Below are 18,585 nucleotides of genomic sequence, written 5' to 3'. Positions count from 1 at the left end.
ATATATGTAGGCAACAACAATAAAGTTGTTGTTGAAATGATCGATACATGCAAGTTAGTCCTGCGTGGTGGTCGAGACCTAATGCTACACGATGTTCTCTCTGCACCAACTATTCGCCGGAATGTTATTTTAGTTTCAGTTTTGCTTAAGTTAGGATTTGACTTATTTTGTCATGGCAATTCTGCCAAATTGACTTTTGGTTCAACTTTATTTGGTTTTGATTGTGTGACCGGAGGTTTAATTATTATGGATTTGGATTATGATTCATTTAATAATAATGCTAGTTTTTCTATGTTTGTTTCTTCACATAAATATGATAGTGATGTAAACATATGGCATGCTAGACTTGGCCATATTTGCCAACAAAGAATGCAAAGGTTAGCAAAACAAGATTTGCTTTCCAGCATTGAACATGTGGAACTGTCAACTTGTGAAAATATTCTAGCTGGAAAATCTGCAAGAAAACCTTTTGGTCAGGCGACTAGAGCCGAATATCCTTTGCAATTAGTCCATTCGTACATCTGTGGGCCTATGAATGTTAGGACTAGGCATGGAGCAAGTTATTTCATCACATTTATTGATGACTTTACCCGTTGTAGTTATGTCTATTTGATTTCCCACAAATCAGAAGCAATAAGTTGCTTCAAAAGCTATATGAGCTTAGTGGAAAATCAATTAGACAAGAAGATAAAAGCTTTTCGAACTGATCGTGGTCGTGAATATTTATCAACTCAGTTTAATAATTTATGTGATTATCCCAAATACTCCACAACAAAATAATGTTGTGGAGAGAAGAAACAGAACGCTCCTAGAAATGGTTAGGTCAATGATGGCACAAGCTAACCTCCCAATTAGTTACTGGGGTGATGCGCTGCTTACTGCCACCTTTGTACTTAACCGAGTGCCTACAAAATCAGTTACTACCACTCCATATGAGTTATGGACTGGAAGACAACCCGACCTAAGTGTATTAAGACCTTGGGGTTGTGCTGCCTATACACATGATTCCTCTCACAAATATGGCAAATTGGGCCCGAGGGGAAAGAAAAGTATCTTTATAAGATACTCTGAAACCTCAAAGGGTTATGTGTTTATAGGTCAGCAAGATAGTGGGAGTGTAACTGAGTTTGAATCACGGGATGTCACATTCTTAGAGGATGACTTCCCTAAGAGGGGAGAGGTAGGTCAAGACCTAACCTTATTTGTGATAATAGATCAAGAAGTGCAAGGATCACTTCATTCGAGTGGGAGAATTTTAGCAGATGATGAATTAGTTTCTCATCAAAGACCTCCTTCATCATCAGATGCGAATGAGAGTAATCCTTCTACTTTTAGTGGAAGTGACCAAAAGGATCTTGTTCCAAGTGGGAGCAGGATGAATGATTTTGATCCGAGAGGGAGCAACATTGATCCAAATGGGAATAATGATGAATCACAAGTAAGACGTGGTTATCGTAAAAGATTCTGCGCCGATGATTGGATGTTGAAGGCGGAGAACTATTTATGATGCTCCTACAAGAAGAAAATGAGCCTAAAAAATGTAAAAGAGGCTCTCTCATGCCCTTCTAAGGATAAATGGACAAAAGCAATGGAAGATGAATTGGAGTCTATGAGAGTCAACAAAGTTTGGGAACTAGTTGACCTCCCTGAAGGACGCAAAGCAATTGGGAGCAAATGGGTTCTCAAAATTAAGCTCAAGGCTGATGGCACAATTGAGAGATTTAAGGCTCGACTGGTGGCGAAAGGGTATACACAGCAGAAAGGAATAGACTACGAAGAGACTTTCTCGCATGTTGTACGATTTACCTCGGTTCGCCTGGTTCTAGCTATTGTTGCAAGCCTGGATCTTGAATTACATCAGATGGATGTAAAGACTGCCTTTCTAAATGGAGAACTAGATGAAGAAATCTATATGAAACAACCTGAGTGTTTCATTAAAAATGGCCACGAACAAAAGGTTTGTAGACTTTTGAAGTCTATTTATGGCCTCAAACAATCTTCAAGGTAGTGGTATATACGCTTTCAAAATGTTCTTGTATCCAGTGGTTTTACCATAATGGATGAAGACCATTGCGTTTATACCAAGAGATCAAGAAACAAGCTTGTGATTTTAACATGGTATGTAGATGATATACTTATAGCTGGAAATGATAAGGAGTTTATAACCGAGATAAAGTCATGGTTATCATCCCAATTTGAGATGAAAGATATGGGTGAAGCTGCATATATTCTTGGAGTTAAGATTTCAAGAGATCGTCCAAAGAAACTATTGTATCTCTCACAAGAGAATTACATTAGAATAGTTCTTGAACGATTTAATATGCAAAATAGTAGCCCAGTTGAAACTCCTATCAGTAAAGGTCATACCTTGGGAAGTCAGATGTGTCCTAAGACTCCTGAAGAGACAGAAAGAATGAGCCGAGTTCCTTATAAGAGCGCAGTCGGAAGTCTAATGTATGATATGGTGTGCACTAGACCTGATATCTGTCAAGCAGTTGGCTTGGTAAGCAGATATCAGACCGACCCGGGTTTAGCACATTGGCAAGCAGTAAAGAGGATCATGAGATATCTGAAGGGAACTGCTGATTATGCCCTTTGTTATCAAGGCGGCAAGGATCTGCGATTAGTTGGATACAGTGATGCTGACCATGGAGGAGATCTAGACGAGAGGAAGTCTACCTCAGGATATGTATTCTTACTCAGTGATGGGGCCATATCATGGAATAGTAAGAAACAATCATGTGTATCACTATCTACGATGGAAGCCGAATACGTGGCTCTCGCATCAACAACACAAGAAGCTGTTTGGTTGAAAAAGTTATTGGAGCACTTGTTGGATATTGCTGAAAATACTGAACCAATATTAGTCTACTGTGACAGTAAGGCTGCAATATCCTCCACCAAAGATCCAAAGTTTCATTGTAAACCCAAACATATAGATATCAAGTATATATGCGAGAGACATGGTTAGACGCAAGGTAGTGAATGTGAAGTATGTGTCTACAATAGATATGCTAGCAGATCCATTGACCAAATCTTTGTCTAGAGATGCATTTGTGAGACACGCTATGTCTCGAGGCTTGCGTGACTCTGAGATACTTTATTTTGCTATTTATTTTCCCGTGTTCTCAAACTAATGTTCTTTGATTATCAATAAAGTTGATTTACATACATACATATTTTTATTGTTGAATGTTATGTACATTCTTTGTTCATTTTTTATAAGTATGTTGAGTAGACATGAGGTTGGCCTTCTCACACAGGAAATTGCCTCCTTATCTTAGTGATGTGAGGAGATGAGACATGATTTTAATCAAAATTATCATAAGGATAATTTGAGAGCTATTCGCTTAAAATCAGAATGTCACTTACACAATTACATAAGGTCATTAGGGTGAAAAACGTCCACCTAGTCTACTTTGTGAGCCAAATGCGAGTTAAAAATGATATTGTAGATCAAAGAACTCAAATTTAGATACCTATAGTGTCTAAATATCATTTGTACAACATTCTTTATAGGATAAAGACATACGCTCCTTGGAAAAAAGGGAGAAAATGATGTAGCACATATTTTATACCATGTGTGCTAATGTATGTTTCCAAAAGACCATGAACACAAATTCGATCTAGCGGAGCATAACTAGAAAAGCAGTCATACTAATGTTAAAATCGTGAGAAGAGGAAGATCATTGATGGAATCTCATTTATTTGTATTCGCTGATGCACCAATTATGACTTATGAGTTATGATTGTGAATACAAGAAATAATGATATATGAGATTTTGAGACTATATCAAATGTGATTTACATGATCTAAGGTACTGCATACTTTATGATCTACTTGCAAGTTTGCACTCGACGAGAGGCTATATACTCCTAACAGATATATAGCACTTAACTCTCACAGTACGCTGGTCGCACGATCTACTTCCCTGTATGAATGATTGAGGAGATGAGAATATGTTTCTCATATTAAATGAGCACTCCCATTATGTGTGTGAGAGATGTAGGAAAATTGGGTCCATCCATAAAGGGTGCTTTAAGGCCCAATAGGGTTATTAGTTAACCCTAATATTCCCTATATAAGTACACTTAGTGTGTACATGAAAAAACACTCTGCAGTATTTTTCTACGCTCTTCTCTCTCAATCTCAATTAGGGTTTAGACTGTGGAATTGGGAATTGCTCCAGCACACCGTGACAACCACCGCCGACCAGTAATTCCAGTCACGATTCATCCATTTGGGAATTAGTCACAGTTCAACCACATCCGTTTAGCTCTCACAGTATGCTGGTCGCACGATCTACTTCCCTGTATGAATGATTGAGGAGATGAGAATATGTTTCTCATATTAAATGAGCACTCCCATTATGTGTGAAAGAGAAGTAGGAAAATTGGGTTCATCCATAAAGTGTGCTTTAAGGCTCAATAGGGTTATTAGTTAACCCTAATATTCCCTATATAAGTACACTTAGTGTGTACATGAAAAAACACTCCGCAGTATTTTTCTACACTCTTCTCTCTCAATCTCAGTTAGGGTTTAGACTGTGGAATTGAGAATTGCTCCAGCACACCGTGACAACCATCGCCGACCAGTAATTCCAGTCACGGTTCATCCGTTTTCGCTTCCGCTTCACGAAGAACAAGTTCTTGTTTTACAATTTACACGCTATCTAATATGTTTAGATTAACGTGTTCCTTCAAGTACTACTAGATAATGCATGTCCGTACTGTGCACGGGCCCAACAGTTAATATTGTTGTGTTGAACAAAGTTTTGAATTTGACAATAAAAAACTCCAGAAAACCAATAGACCATTACCCAGCAATGTGAATTATGAAGCGCATCTGATTTCCACTTGTACTTTGCCCATAAATGAGAAAAATGGGTCAATGACCATCTTTGACAGACTGAGTCGCTAACTGATCCAATAAATCACTTTTGATATCTCAACTCAAGTAGTCACCGCTCCAGAATAATGCTGTAAACAAACACAAATTTTATTTCAGCTAAAAGTAATTTGGCTGGATCATCCATTAATAACAAAATGCTAGAACATAAATAGTAGAACAATGATCACTATTCAAATTAAAATAAATATAAATAAATAGCTGAGTAATGGAAGTCGAAGAAAACCTGAAACTATTGCAGTTTCCGCCATTTTCGAAATACAAAAAAATCAAAGCCACCTTATATGAAATAATATAAACTCAAATTGTCCAAAGAAGTGCACACACATATGACCTGCTATGTCAAATGCAAGTAGGCGATAAGGCTTGCTAATTCATCCATCAAGACAGGCACATAATCTGCACAAGCATGTTCACTACACCATTCAGTTCCCTGATTGCATTATGCACATCTCTTTTGTCAAGAAAGTTTAAGAAGAGGGCATCTTGCAACTGAAACACTTCATATAAATTTGTGTTCATGAACAGGATTTGAAAAATATTACTTTAAGGGATGTATAGCAGTCAAATTTCATAAATAATTGGCTCTAACGTTAGCTGCAACTGATAACTAAAACTCATAAACCTCCCCTTAGTTACATCTCATAAATTCAATTTTTTTCAGACACAAAATTTAATATTCATGAATGCCAGGTAGTGCAAAGGTGAATTTACCAGATTAATTTTCTGTTTGACAAATAGAGAAAGCTTAATATTGTTATAGATGCAGAAACAAACTTTATTCATCATGTTATCACATATGCCTAGAAATAATGCACATATTGCAGTTTACTGTCATTTGGTCATTTGGTAATTTTTTTAGAGGAATTGCAACTACTTGCTAGAATTCTACAACCTGTTTGGTGGTAGTCTCTTGTTCTAGAGAAATACACAAAAAGTCCTTTCAAAGCTAACTTCTTTTATGACTATCACATAGATGAGAAAATAATGCACATGAATTACAATCGACTTCTATTTGGCAGGTTGTTACTTTTAGAAAATACTTACACAAGTATTTATTAGTAGACTTGTATAAGCAATTGATTGTAAAAAAAGAGTAGTCTGGTGCACTAAGCTCCCACTACGTGCGAGGTCCGGGGAAGGGTCGGACCACAAGGGTCTATTGTACGCAGCCTTGCCCTGCATAAACTTATAACAAAATGTAATCTCCCAAAAGCTACTTTACACTTTTAACCTGCAACAAGTTGATTTATGTTAAGACGACACTGTAAGCTAAACAGTATGATAGTTTCACTCATATCTAACTAATTCAAAATGTCTTTATGCATTCCTCCTAATTGTATCTCAAACCTAAACCATAATTCTGTTTCCTTTTTTTATATGTAACACCCAGTATAATTTCATTTACTTTTGAAAGAGGGAATGCAACAATAAGTTTTTCGAAAGGAGAATAACTGTAAGATATCCATTTATTCTATAAAGAGCAATAGCATAGTGAGAATGAACATTCTGTTCCACTTTATTTCCTAAACTGTTACACTATCGATTCTGAAAGAATAATTACAATCTGTCAAGGACAGCAAAAAACCAATCTCTCAAAATAAATAGAGCAAACGAAAAAGAGTCAACTAAGTCAGTGAATTATAAAAGTACTTTCTTGTAATTCTGAATAAGCAAACTGTGAGTTCTTCATTTTATCTATATGTTGCTACAAAAAATAGATAAATCTTTTTTGGGATAAAGTTGAGAAACAAGTAAATTCACCTGTCAAGGTTGGAGATTGGCATGTGTTTTAGCTGTTTAGAGGAAAAGCAAACTCACAGAGAAAGACTTCATTGCTGCAAAGCAAAAGGTAAAGTTAAATATTAAGAAGTTAATTTACAGGCTTAAATGGCTTGACTTGTCACCCCTCTGTTGCTCTCCAGAAAGTCAAATTTCCTGAAAATTTAGTAAATAATAGAAGGTACGCTCATATAGACTCTTGCTAACACAAGAAAATTGATAATTTAAATCAGGAATAGATGTTCTAGCCTCAATACTTCTTGTTAAGGAATAGAATGCGACAACTCCAGTAAAAGGTGAGCAAAGCACTACAAATTGAGCCTTAAAAAAAAATCACTACCAATGGATGTACCTGCTTCCCCCGCCTAATAGCAAGAAAGATCAGATGAAGCTGCTGAATTTTATATTTATTTCGTGATCTCACTATACATAGACAATAGGAGGGGAGGGGAAGCTAAACCCACAAACACATCGCCTAGCGGTCCATGGAGTATGTATCTGAAACTACTGACAAAGAAGCTGTGGGTCAGTTTTCTTGAAGAAGAAAAACACACCTCGAGCCGACCTTCCTTGCCAAACTTGGGTCTAGTATGAGTTGATAAGCTCAACAAGACTGAAGATTTTAATTCCAAAGCAACATTAACATTATAACAACCCACCCCCACCCCCAACCACTTTCCTCCTTACCATTTTCACATAGTTGCAGAGCCTTTCACACTGCAACACCAAAAAACAGGGAATCTCGGGGCTTGGAGATTATTAGAGCTAGTTACTTTCACATTTGACATATTTAATTGTGTAATTGGAGATGCCCACACATGCATTAAGCATCTCATTTCTTCAATCTTCCGATCCTGCATCTTATGATTAGTGATGAAGTCAGCAGCGGGTTATTAAAATGGTCTAGGAGCTGAAAACAGTGTGAGATCTTTTGTAACAATATAATACCTTTTCCACTTTGGGAGGAACACCCCAATTAAAAAACACAAATTGTTCCTCCGCCAATCCATGATTTATGACCCTTAATTTTTGTTACTCCAACATCTCTCTGAGCAATTCCACACTTCTTTTGTTAATGTCACCACCTCTTAGCACTGTTGTTAATCTGGGGTACAAGGTTGGATAATCCAGGCTACCAGGCATATCCTACATAAATAAAAACTCAAATATCAATGTATGTCGTGCAAAAAGCATAATGAGACTGTAGGTCATAAGTGAAAATAAGAAGAAAAAACAAAACTTAGCCTGCTTATTTCCAGGACTAAAAGTACACATACAAGAACAAACTTTATGCAGGAAGTCTAACTGTTTCTACTAGTACAACCACCAAATGTCATGCACATTATGAACTACATTCATGTCATGTTACAGGACACTGTTGGTGCAATACGAAACAAGTGAGCCAGCACCATATTATGCAACTGCCTTGACCAAACACTGGGCAGTTCCAGCCACCATGATGAGCAGAAAAGGAATTCAGGCAACAAATGTTTGATTGCAAATCAACAAGACAATTGGAACCTGGAAAAGAAATGCTGCTTTTTCTGAAAACATAAATCTAAAGTTCAAATTAGTCAACAGTCTGCTGCATAAGATAACCTTCATCTCCCAACTTCCAACCTTACCATTTAATTCTAGACTGATTGAACTTACATTTGTGAGGATTTTGTCCTGATTTTCTTTCTATATTTGAATTTTACCTTTTCTTAAAGGAAGGAAAATAATTGACTATAATTGATCCCTAACAAGAAGGTATATTGTTGCGGAAGCCAAATGTATATAGTGTGAATAAGTCACAACTACTATACCAAAAATTATGACAGCCACCAAATAATAAATAAGACAATAAAACAACAATAAAGGAAACACCAGAATTTACGAGGTTCGGCTAATTTTGCCTACTCCTCGGACACAACCAATATTTTATTCCACTCCAAAAATACAAGTGAAATAATACTAAAGAGAGAAGATACAAATGCCTTAAACAGATGAGAAGGCAAATGAGAGGTGTGTTTCAATCCTAAACATTAGGCCTTCTTTTATAGGGGAAAAATCCCCTCCAAACTTAACTCCCAACCAATGTGGGACTTTGGCATTTTGCCAAACTTCAACAAATCTCCACCTTGGCAAAATTCCACATTTTCAATTCTCTCTCAATAACAAATTTTGGTTGTGTCTTCATCTTCAATCTTCAGTGTTCAACAATGTTGATCAAATCCAAACAATGTTGAAACTTGACCGCAGTCACCACCTTTGTCAGCATATCAGCAGGATTCTCTGTAGTATGAATTTTCTTCACCGTGACTCCACCTTCTTCTATGATTTCTCGTACGAAATGATACCGAACATCAATGTGCTTCGTCCTTGCATGATAAACTTGGTTCTTCACTAATTGAATAGCACTTTGACTATCACAAAAAATTGTGATACCTTTTTGTTCAACACCAAGCTCCTTTAGCAATCCTTGAAGCCAAATTGCCTCTTTCACAGCATCTGTAATAGCCATGTACTCTGCCTCTGTTGTAGACAAAGCAACTGTTGACTGCAAAGTAGACTTCCAACTAACTGGTGCCTTTGCAAAAGTAAACACATAACCAGTAGTTGATCTTCGTTTGTCCATATCACCCGCAAAATCTGAGTCACAATATCCAACTACAGACTGATTGTCTTCCTGCTCAAAAACTAACCCGACATCTACAGTATTATGAATATACCGTAGAATCCACTTCACAGCTTGCCAATGCTCCTTCCCTGGATTGTGCATATATCTGCTAATAACTCCAACAGCTTGTGAAATGTCAGGCCTTGTGCAAACCATTGCATACATCAAGCTACCAACAACATTTGCGTATGGTACCTTTGACATATACTCTCGTTCAGCTTCATCCATTGGCGACATAGTAGTACTTAGCTTAAAATGGGAAGCAAGTGGAGTACTAACTGGCTTAGTCTTGTCATCTATGCCAAAACGTTGAAGTACTCTCTTCAAATATTCCTTTTGAGATAAACAGAGTTTCTTTGAACGTCTATCTCTAATTATCTCCATGCCAAGAATTTTCTTTGCCTCACCCAAATCCTTCATCTCGAACTCCTTCTTCAGTTGAATCTTCAACTTATCAATTTCTTCCAAATTCTTGGAAGCTATCAACATATCATCAACATATAGGAGAAGATATACAAAGGAACCATCTTTAAGCTTGTGCAAATACACACAATGATCGTATTTGCTTCTCTTGTACCCTTGCCGCAACATAAACTCGTCAAATCGCTTGTACCATTGTCTAGAAGATTGTTTCAATCCGTACAACGATTTTTCAAGTTTGCACACCATATTTTCTTTTCCAGCAACTTTGAATCCTTCTGGCTGAGTCATGTAGATTTCCTCCTCCAAGTTTCCATGTAAAAACGCAGTTTTTACATCCATCTGAACTAGTTCCAAATCCAATTGTGCTACCAAAGCCAACATAATTCTAATGGAGGAATGTTTTACAACTGGAGAAAACACTTCATTGTAATCAATTCCCTCCTTTTGAGCATATCCTTTGGCCACCAATCTTGCTTTGTAGCGAACATCTAATTGGTTAGGAAATCCTTCTTTCTTTGCAAATACCCATTTGCACCCAATTGCTTTCTTTCCCTTCGGGAGATTGGCCAATCTCCATGTATGATTCTGATGAAGGGACTGTATTTCATCATTCATGGCAATCCTCCACTTATCTTCTTCTGAACTTTGGACAGCGTCTTTGTAAGTAGTAGGAACATCATCAGCTACAATTGAGGTTGCACAAGCAACCGTCTCTATGAGACGAACAGGTTTCGTTATTGTTCTTTTTGGCCTGCTGGTTGCTATTGATTCAAGTTGTTGTTGAGATTCCTGAGTTGGAATCTCCTCTACTGGCTCTCCTTCCAGAGGGTAATCTTCATTTGTTTCCTCCTCTGCTTCTTGTGTAGGAAAAATAAATTTTCCCTCAAACTCCACCTGCTTAGAAGCACCTTCATTTTGTTTGGTATCTTCTGTTACCTTATTTACCATAGCAAATTCATCAAAGGTAACATCTCTGCTGAACATTACTTTCTTTGTCATAGGACACCATAAGCGATATCCTTTGACTCCAGAAGTAATTCCCATAAAAATAGCCTTCTTTGCCCTTGGATCCAATTTTGACTCCGTCACATGATAATATGCAGTTGAGCCAAACACGTGCAAAGAGTTATAATCTACAGCAGGTTTTCCGTACCATTTTTCAAATGGTGTTTTGCCATCAATAGCAGCAGATGGTAGACGATTAATGAGGTGGCATGCATATGTAATTGCCTCAGCCCAAAATTCTTTGCCCAAGCCAGCATTGGACAACATACACCGTACCTTCTCCAGCAAGGTCCGGTTCATACGTTCTGCCACTCCATTCTGTTGTGGTGTATGTCTAACAGTGAAGTGTCGGATGATGCCATCATTTTCACAGACCTTATTGAAATGATCATTTTTGTATTCACCTCCATTGTCTGTGCGAATACACTTGATTCTCCTGCCTGTCTGATTCTCCACCATCATCTTCCATTTGAGAAAAATTCCCAACACTTCATCTTTGCTCTTCATTGTATACACCCATACTCTTCGGGAAAAATCATCAACAAAGGTTACAAAATAGTGCTTCCCACCCAATGAAGGTGTTTTGGAAGGACCCCAAACATCAGAGTGTACATAATCCAAAATGCCTTTAGTATTATGGATCGCTGTACCAAATTTAACCCTTGTCTGTTTCCCTTTAACACAATGCTCACAAAATTCCAAGTTGCAAGCCTTTACTCCTTTTAACAATCCTTGATCTGATAGAGTTTTCAAGGATTTTCCTCCAGCATGTCCCAAGCGCATGTGCCATAGCTTGGTTGCTTCTGCCTCTTTGTCGTCACTGGATATTACTGTCGCTATCCCAATAACTGTACTGCCACGATAGCGGTACATATTATTATTCTTCCGATTAGCCTTCATTACCACTAGTGCACCGGAGCATACTCTCATCACTCCATTTTCTGCAATGATTTTGAACCCTTTTGATTCTAGGGCTCCCACAGAGATGAGATTCTTCTTCAAATCCGGTACATATCGAACATCTATCAATGTTCTGATCATTCCATCATGGTTCCTTAATCGTATTGAACCAATGCCATATGAGGTAAGAGGGCTGTTATCCGCTGTGTGGATGACTCCATATTCTCCTTCTTGAAATTCCACGAACCAGTCCCTGTTGGGACACATATGATAGCTACAAGCCGAGTCCATCAACCATATGTCTGATGATGTTGATGACTCTGTTGTAACTAATGAGAAGTCTGAATCATCACAATCAGCTACATTTGAATCCATAATAGCCTTTCCATTGTTATGTTTGGCCTTATTCTTCAACTTCGGACAGTCTTTCTTCCAGTGCCCTTTTTCTCGACAAAAGGCACATTCATCTTTGCTGGGTCTGGATCTTGACTTGGATCTTCCCTTCTTTGTCCTCGTTTGATTTTGAGGACGACCCCTCACAAACAGTGCTTCTCCTTCTCCGCCCTTCTATTTTTCTCGCTTTCTTTGTTCATAGCTGTACAAAGCTGAACAAACTTCTCTGAGAGAAATTTCGTCATTTCCATGGAGTAGAGTAGTTTCAAGGTGCTCGTACTCATCAGGAAGTGACGCCAACAACATTAAGGCCAAGTCACCATCATCATAAGTTGTATCCATATTTTGCAAATCTGTGACCAACTTATTGAAACTGGTGATATGTTCATTCATCGTGGTACCAGGAACATAGGTGAAGTGAAACAGTCTCTTCTTCATGTACAATTTATTTTGACTGTTTTTCTTCAAAAATTTATCCTCCAGTGCTTTCCATAATTTACTTGCAGAAGTTTCCTTTGTGTATGGATATTTCTGCTCTCTAGCAAGGTAGGATCGAATGGTACCGCAAGCAACACGGTTGATAATTCTCCAATCTTCTTCTCCAATAACATCTGGTTTCTTTTCTTCAATGGCCAGATCTAGCCCTTGTTGAAAAAGGACATCTAGAACCTCGCCTTGCCACATCCCAAAATGTCCGGACCCGTCAAAAATTTCTACCGCAAATTTCGCATTTGACACAATTCTTGTCATAAGCGAAGATGCCAATGATGACGTATTGTTGACACTTGATGTAGATTCTTCTTGTTTATTGTCTCCCATATTTGACACAAATATTATTTAATAGCTGACGACACAAATCAAGATTATTTCCTTTCTGATGTAGAAGATCAGACTAAGCTGCAGCTACAGAGCATACTCAGACAGAACCTTGACTCAGTTACCAAGATAAATCTTTTCTGATGTGGAAGATCAGACTATGCTGCAACCACAGAGCATACTTAGACAGTACCTTGGCTCTGATACCAATTGTTGCGGAAGCCAAATGTATATAGTGTGAATAAGTCACAACTACTATACCAAAAATTATGACAGCCACCAAATAATAAATAAGACAATAAAACAACAATAAAGGAAACACCAGAATTTACGAGGTTCGACTAATTTTGCCTACTCCTCGGACACAACCAATATTTTATTCCACTCCAAAAATACAAGTGAAATAATACTAAAGAGAGAAGATACAAATGCCTTAAACAGATGAGAAGGCAAATGAGAGGTGTGTTTCAATCCTAAACATTAGGCCTTTTTTTTTAGGGGAAAAATCCCCTCCAAACTTAACTCCCAACCAATGTGGGACTTTGGCATTTTGCCAAACTTCAACATATATATCTCTTTCATATTTAACACATCCCTTTCTTGGAAGAAAAAGTTGTGACCTCTATAAATTGAGAATCTTTCATTCATACATGGCAACGCAAGAGCATCCACAATGTAATCATTAAAAAAGTTTTGTTTAGGGAAAGAAAAGATTTTTCTCTCCATAATTTTTTCTTTAATATTAGTTTTATCATATGTAGGTCAATTGACCAAATCATATCAAGTATTAACCTTCTTTTAGTATATGTTTCTTTTGTCGTCTCATTTATCATCATCAATGACGCCTTGTTGCTTTCGATGCCAACAACATTTTCTCTACCGAAAAGACCAAATTAAATTTATAACTTTAAATTCACTGCATTATGACTTGTTACCCAAAAAATAAAATTGATCGGATAATTCATTTAACTCTGACCGAAAAGTCTAATTAATTCATTAATTCTGACCGAAAAGTCTAATTATAGGGCATGCCAAATCAGTTAAAATGTCTATGTAGCCTTTTTTTTGTTTCTCACCCGGTGTTCGGTACCTGCATTGGAGCCCGACTATATCCGGATTCGCGCCGCATAGTGCCCCAATCGGGGGAAGCGCTCCCTACCAAGAATTTTTCCATACCCAAAGCTCGAGCTCGAGACCTCTGGTTAAGGTCTATGTAGCCTTAAGTAAGCAAATATATTCTTTTTATTTTTTTGTAGTTAGCAAATATATTTACCCACTAAATAATAAAGAGTGCAGAGTGGGTCGTGGGGAAGGAATAATCAAAGGAAGAGATTCCTTTCAGATCTTGCAGAAGCCAAAACTGTAGACTTCGGAAGATAGAAACCACAAGTAGGTCGTGGGAAAGAGATAAAAGTCAAAGGTTTCATGTGTAGTTAGGTTTACGTAAAAAAGGGTAATGTTATTTTTTACTGGGTAAATATATTTACCAACTTAAAAAGATTAAAGGACAATAGTGTTGACTTGGAAAGACACATTGGCCTTTTAGCTGATTTGGCAATTGCCGCTTGACTATGACAATGTATGCATATTGGTGCCAACGGTTTGGGCAAAAATGGAATGTCTTTCAAGAAATTCCGGAGCCATTCAGCTTCTTCACCGGCTTTATCTAAAGCTATGAATTCAGTCTCCATTGTAGAGCGGGCAATACAAGTTTGTTTGGACGACTTCCAAGATACCGCTCCTCCACCAATAGTGAAATACATATCCACTTGTGGATTTCGAATCAGCTGAACCGATGATCCAATTTGCATCACAGTATCCCTCAATCACCGTAGGATATTTACTGTAGTGCAAAGCAAAGCCATGTGTATGTTCTAAATATCCCAAAACTCGTTTCATTGCCATCCAATGAGATTGACCTGGATTGCTCGTGTATCGACTCAATTTACTTATAACACAAGCTATATCAGATCGTGTACAATTCATAATATACATTAGGCGTCCCAACACACGAGCATAATCCAATTGAGATATGCTTTGGCCTTTGTTCTTTGCTAATGCAAGATTCATGTCAATTGGAGTCTTTTGCAAACAAAAATGACATGCTTACACTTTTCAGTAAACTACAATGAAAAAACATCAATAGTGCATAATTATAATTTAAAATGGGAAGAAACTAATGAAATAATAGTAAACATCAATAAAATAAAAATCAAAATATAAGGGAGGATTCATCGATCTTAGATGCTTTTTAGTTAAATGAAAAAAGAAGAATTTTGACTCTACTCCAACAACAGATAGAGTTTACAGCACAAGCTTGCACCGGGTTACTGGGTACCTATTCCCAAACATGCATGAGCAAATCAAAAACTTATTGACATGCATGAACAAAATCAAACAATAAATAATCCGAGGGAACAGAAATATTACCGGAAACCCACCAAAAGAATAAGAAATTAACTAATACCCAACAAATGGTAATCACCAAAAAAAATTACAGTAACCAAATAAAGATTGTAGAAAAAAAAACTCACCGATAGAAAGAGCATAATTTGAAAAATGAACATAGAAATTCTGGAATAGCAAAAGAGAAGAAAAAACTGAGAAGAAATTACAGAGACTGACCACAGGAATTTGTAGGATAACTATATGAAAATTTGGTAAATTTTCCGGGAGTCAGTAGTAAAACAACGAAGATTGATGGAAGATAAATTGACAGTAGCAATTTGAAGCACGCTGGCCCAATTTGTGCAAAATTGATTATTACCAATGCATCAAAGGCAGTGTCCATATGTGGACGCTCATCATCCGCAAGACGCACACATGATTGTATAGGTTGTGTATTTCTAATGCCAGTAGATATCCATCAGCATCTATCTCAAAACTTTCACGAAGAATGGATCTTGGATTCAACTTTGTAATATAATCAGGATGGCTAGTGTAAGCACGTGATTTTTGCTTTACAAGCAATCGCTCCAAAAGAAAATAAAAATAGTAACAAATGGTTTCGCTGTACAATGTTTGAGTTTTCGTGACATGTGTTGTTAGTCATTTGTGGATCTGTCCATTTTTGCATTTAATCGTTAACAAACAAAATATGTATGTCAGGATGATTAAACCATAATTCGGTCAGTAAAAGAAAATTCAAAAAAATAGATATATATGTGTGCATCGTTTGTTCTAGGTTTTTAACTTACTTAAATAATTTTTGTGGTAATTGTGTTAAAATGTTGCATTGTTGTTTAGTTTTAATTTCGTTATTTATTATTTTTATTTTTTGTTTTAAAAGAAAAATGAAATTAGAAAACAAAAGTGAAGGAAATCGGTTTGGGCCAAAAATTAAACAAAATAACAGGCCCAACCAGCACTCAGGCCCAGTCCAAATCCGGCTGCCCAGGCATCTCCTGAAACGGCATCGTTTCAGGCCGATCCATCTCAGCCGTTCCAATCAATCCAATCCAACGGTCCAGGATCACTTTCAATAACCCAGGTTCAAACCCGGCCCAAATCTGACCCAACCCCTCACTTAAACCAAACGACCCCGTTTAACTACCAAACGACCCCGTCTCAGTTCTCACCCTCAGATCCAAGCCGTTGAGATCATCTGATCTAACGGCTCAGATCCAATCCCATAGACCATATATAAACCTTCCCTTACACCCACGCCCCCTATACCAACACCCCACCCCTTCGTCCCCAAGTCGAACCCGGACCTCCCATTAGAAACCCTAGCCGCCCTCGTCTCCCTCGCCATTAAAGTCGGCGGCACGAACGCCGGTGACCACCTCCTGAACACCCTAAGACCCCCTCACTCTCCTGAACATGGATCTGTTACCCTCTTGCCTCGAATCACCTTCCCTCGTCTCGAATCTTCGTTTGAAGATTTGAGTCGAACCCGGACCTATGCCAAACCACCCCATCTTCATACCAGACATTCCCCTGACCTTCCTCGTGACCAAACCAAGCTTGGTTTGGTCCGAATCTACCCACAACTTCCTAAAAATCAGATCTGGAAATCCAGACCTTAGAACACATGCACCTGGGGAATCCGGCCGGTCTGGACAAGGGTTTGAGGTCTAAAAGACCTTAATCAAGGTGTTCTCATGTGAGAACACCCTGATTAAAGTTTGTTCGGCCTCAAGAGTTCGAAGTTGAATCAGAATTTGGGTCGTTTTGATTTCAAACCTTTTTGGGTAAGTTTTCTTTTCTTTCGTTTTAGTTTTAATTAAGTTGTCAGTATATTCCGTTGTGTTTGGTTGTTATGTTGTTATTTTTCATTCGGATTTCTTTCATCTCTGTAAAGACCTTTTATTTGGTCGATGGTTTTTGTGTATGATTTGAATGCATCCTATGATAAGCATGTCCGATTAATATAGTCGTCGCATGAATAACTTATATAGGTTCCTAGTGACTGACCAAGTTGTCCGAAGCCCTTTAGGTCCCCGTATGTGTTGTTTATTTGAACGACTGATTATTACCTGTTATAATTAGTATAGTCGACTCGATAAATGTCGTCGATTAGTTTTCTATAACTAATGAATCAAACGAGCTAATAATGTTGCATGACTAATTGAACGTTGCCACTAACTGAATGCCCCAGCATGGTTTAAAATGGTTTGTTTGCATTGTAAAAATGACTGAAAAGGTTCAGCCCAGGAAGCCTTGAATTCGAACTTTCATCAGTTCAAAACTGCCCTGACGCTGCAATAGGCAGGGCAGTAATAATCAAGGTTAAGCAGGGGTGTTCTGGGGTGTCAAAAAGGACAGAAAGATTAGTTTAAATGAAGCTGACAAGTAGGGTAATAATTAAAGATTAAACTAATACTAATGGGAAACAAGACACAAGGGTATGGGGCTTAAAATGAATAAATAAAATGAGCCCATAATTCTGGATTAAACTAAAACCAGGCGTGGGGAACAAAGGGGCTGGCACCAAAAGATGCTTAGGCATGGGCTTTAACAGGGTATGGGCAGGCTGCAAGTTGCAGCATGAGGGGCAGCTTAGCTGCACTTGGTCACTTTGGCTTATAAATAGGCCATTCGAGAACTAAAACAGGGGGGATTTTTAGTCTTCAGAAAAAGAGAAAACAAAAGGCTGGAATTTTTAGTCTTAAAGCTGAAACTTTTAGTCTGAAGGAAGGTTTACTGAGTTTAAAGAAAGCTGAAAAACATAAGTTAGTTTCCAAATAGATTATAACCAAACACCATCTGAAAGTTGAATAAGAATTCATATTGGTCAAGCTGCCTTGGCCAAGTTCTGTCATCTGCATTGACTGAGCTGTTTGTTGGTTGCTGAACTGTTGTTATTTGCTGCATTGAACTTCTTTTACTTCTGGTGTATCATTACTCTTCGTCTGGAATTATTGGTTTGGCACTCGACTATTTGCTGGTTTATTTATTCTGGGAATCATTGTTGGTTGTTCGTGGACTGTGGAAAACAATCTTGGTTGTTGGTTTGTTGTTGTGCTGTTGCTGTGTATCTGTTGATGCTGTGATTACTGCACACTACTCAACTGATCACTCTCCTTCTTCCTTTCTTTTCCTTACCAGGTACACAATTGATACCACCAATGTAACTGAGAGTTTGAGCATGAATGCAAAAGAGAGGACCTGCAGATTGTTTTTTATGTATACATGAACTGTTACATTAAATGTCATAAAATAGTTACATTTTCGTTTGTATAATAGAAGTAGC

At 37.7% G+C, this 18,585-nt stretch overlaps 1 long non-coding RNA gene across 1 annotated transcript; it reads right to left on the bottom strand.

Annotated features, from left to right (window-relative positions):
• Window positions 1-4,526: 4,526 nt before the first annotated feature.
• On the bottom strand, window positions 4,527-15,779 carry LOC142166561 (uncharacterized). The gene is made up of 5 exons (XR_012696973.1): window positions 15,658-15,779; window positions 7,640-7,837; window positions 6,674-7,551; window positions 5,244-5,308; window positions 4,527-4,980 (listed from the first exon to the last, which is right to left on the bottom strand). It is a non-coding gene; the product is annotated as an uncharacterized LOC142166561 (long non-coding RNA).
• Between the last annotated feature and the right edge of the window lie 2,806 nt (window positions 15,780-18,585).

This window comes from Nicotiana tabacum, chromosome 11, assembly GCF_000715075.1.
Source record: "Nicotiana tabacum cultivar K326 chromosome 11, ASM71507v2, whole genome shotgun sequence".
Taxonomy (NCBI): domain Eukaryota; kingdom Viridiplantae; phylum Streptophyta; class Magnoliopsida; order Solanales; family Solanaceae; genus Nicotiana; species Nicotiana tabacum.
Note: the sequence above shows the minus strand (reverse complement) of the source record. Positions and strands in the feature narration are given on the sequence as shown.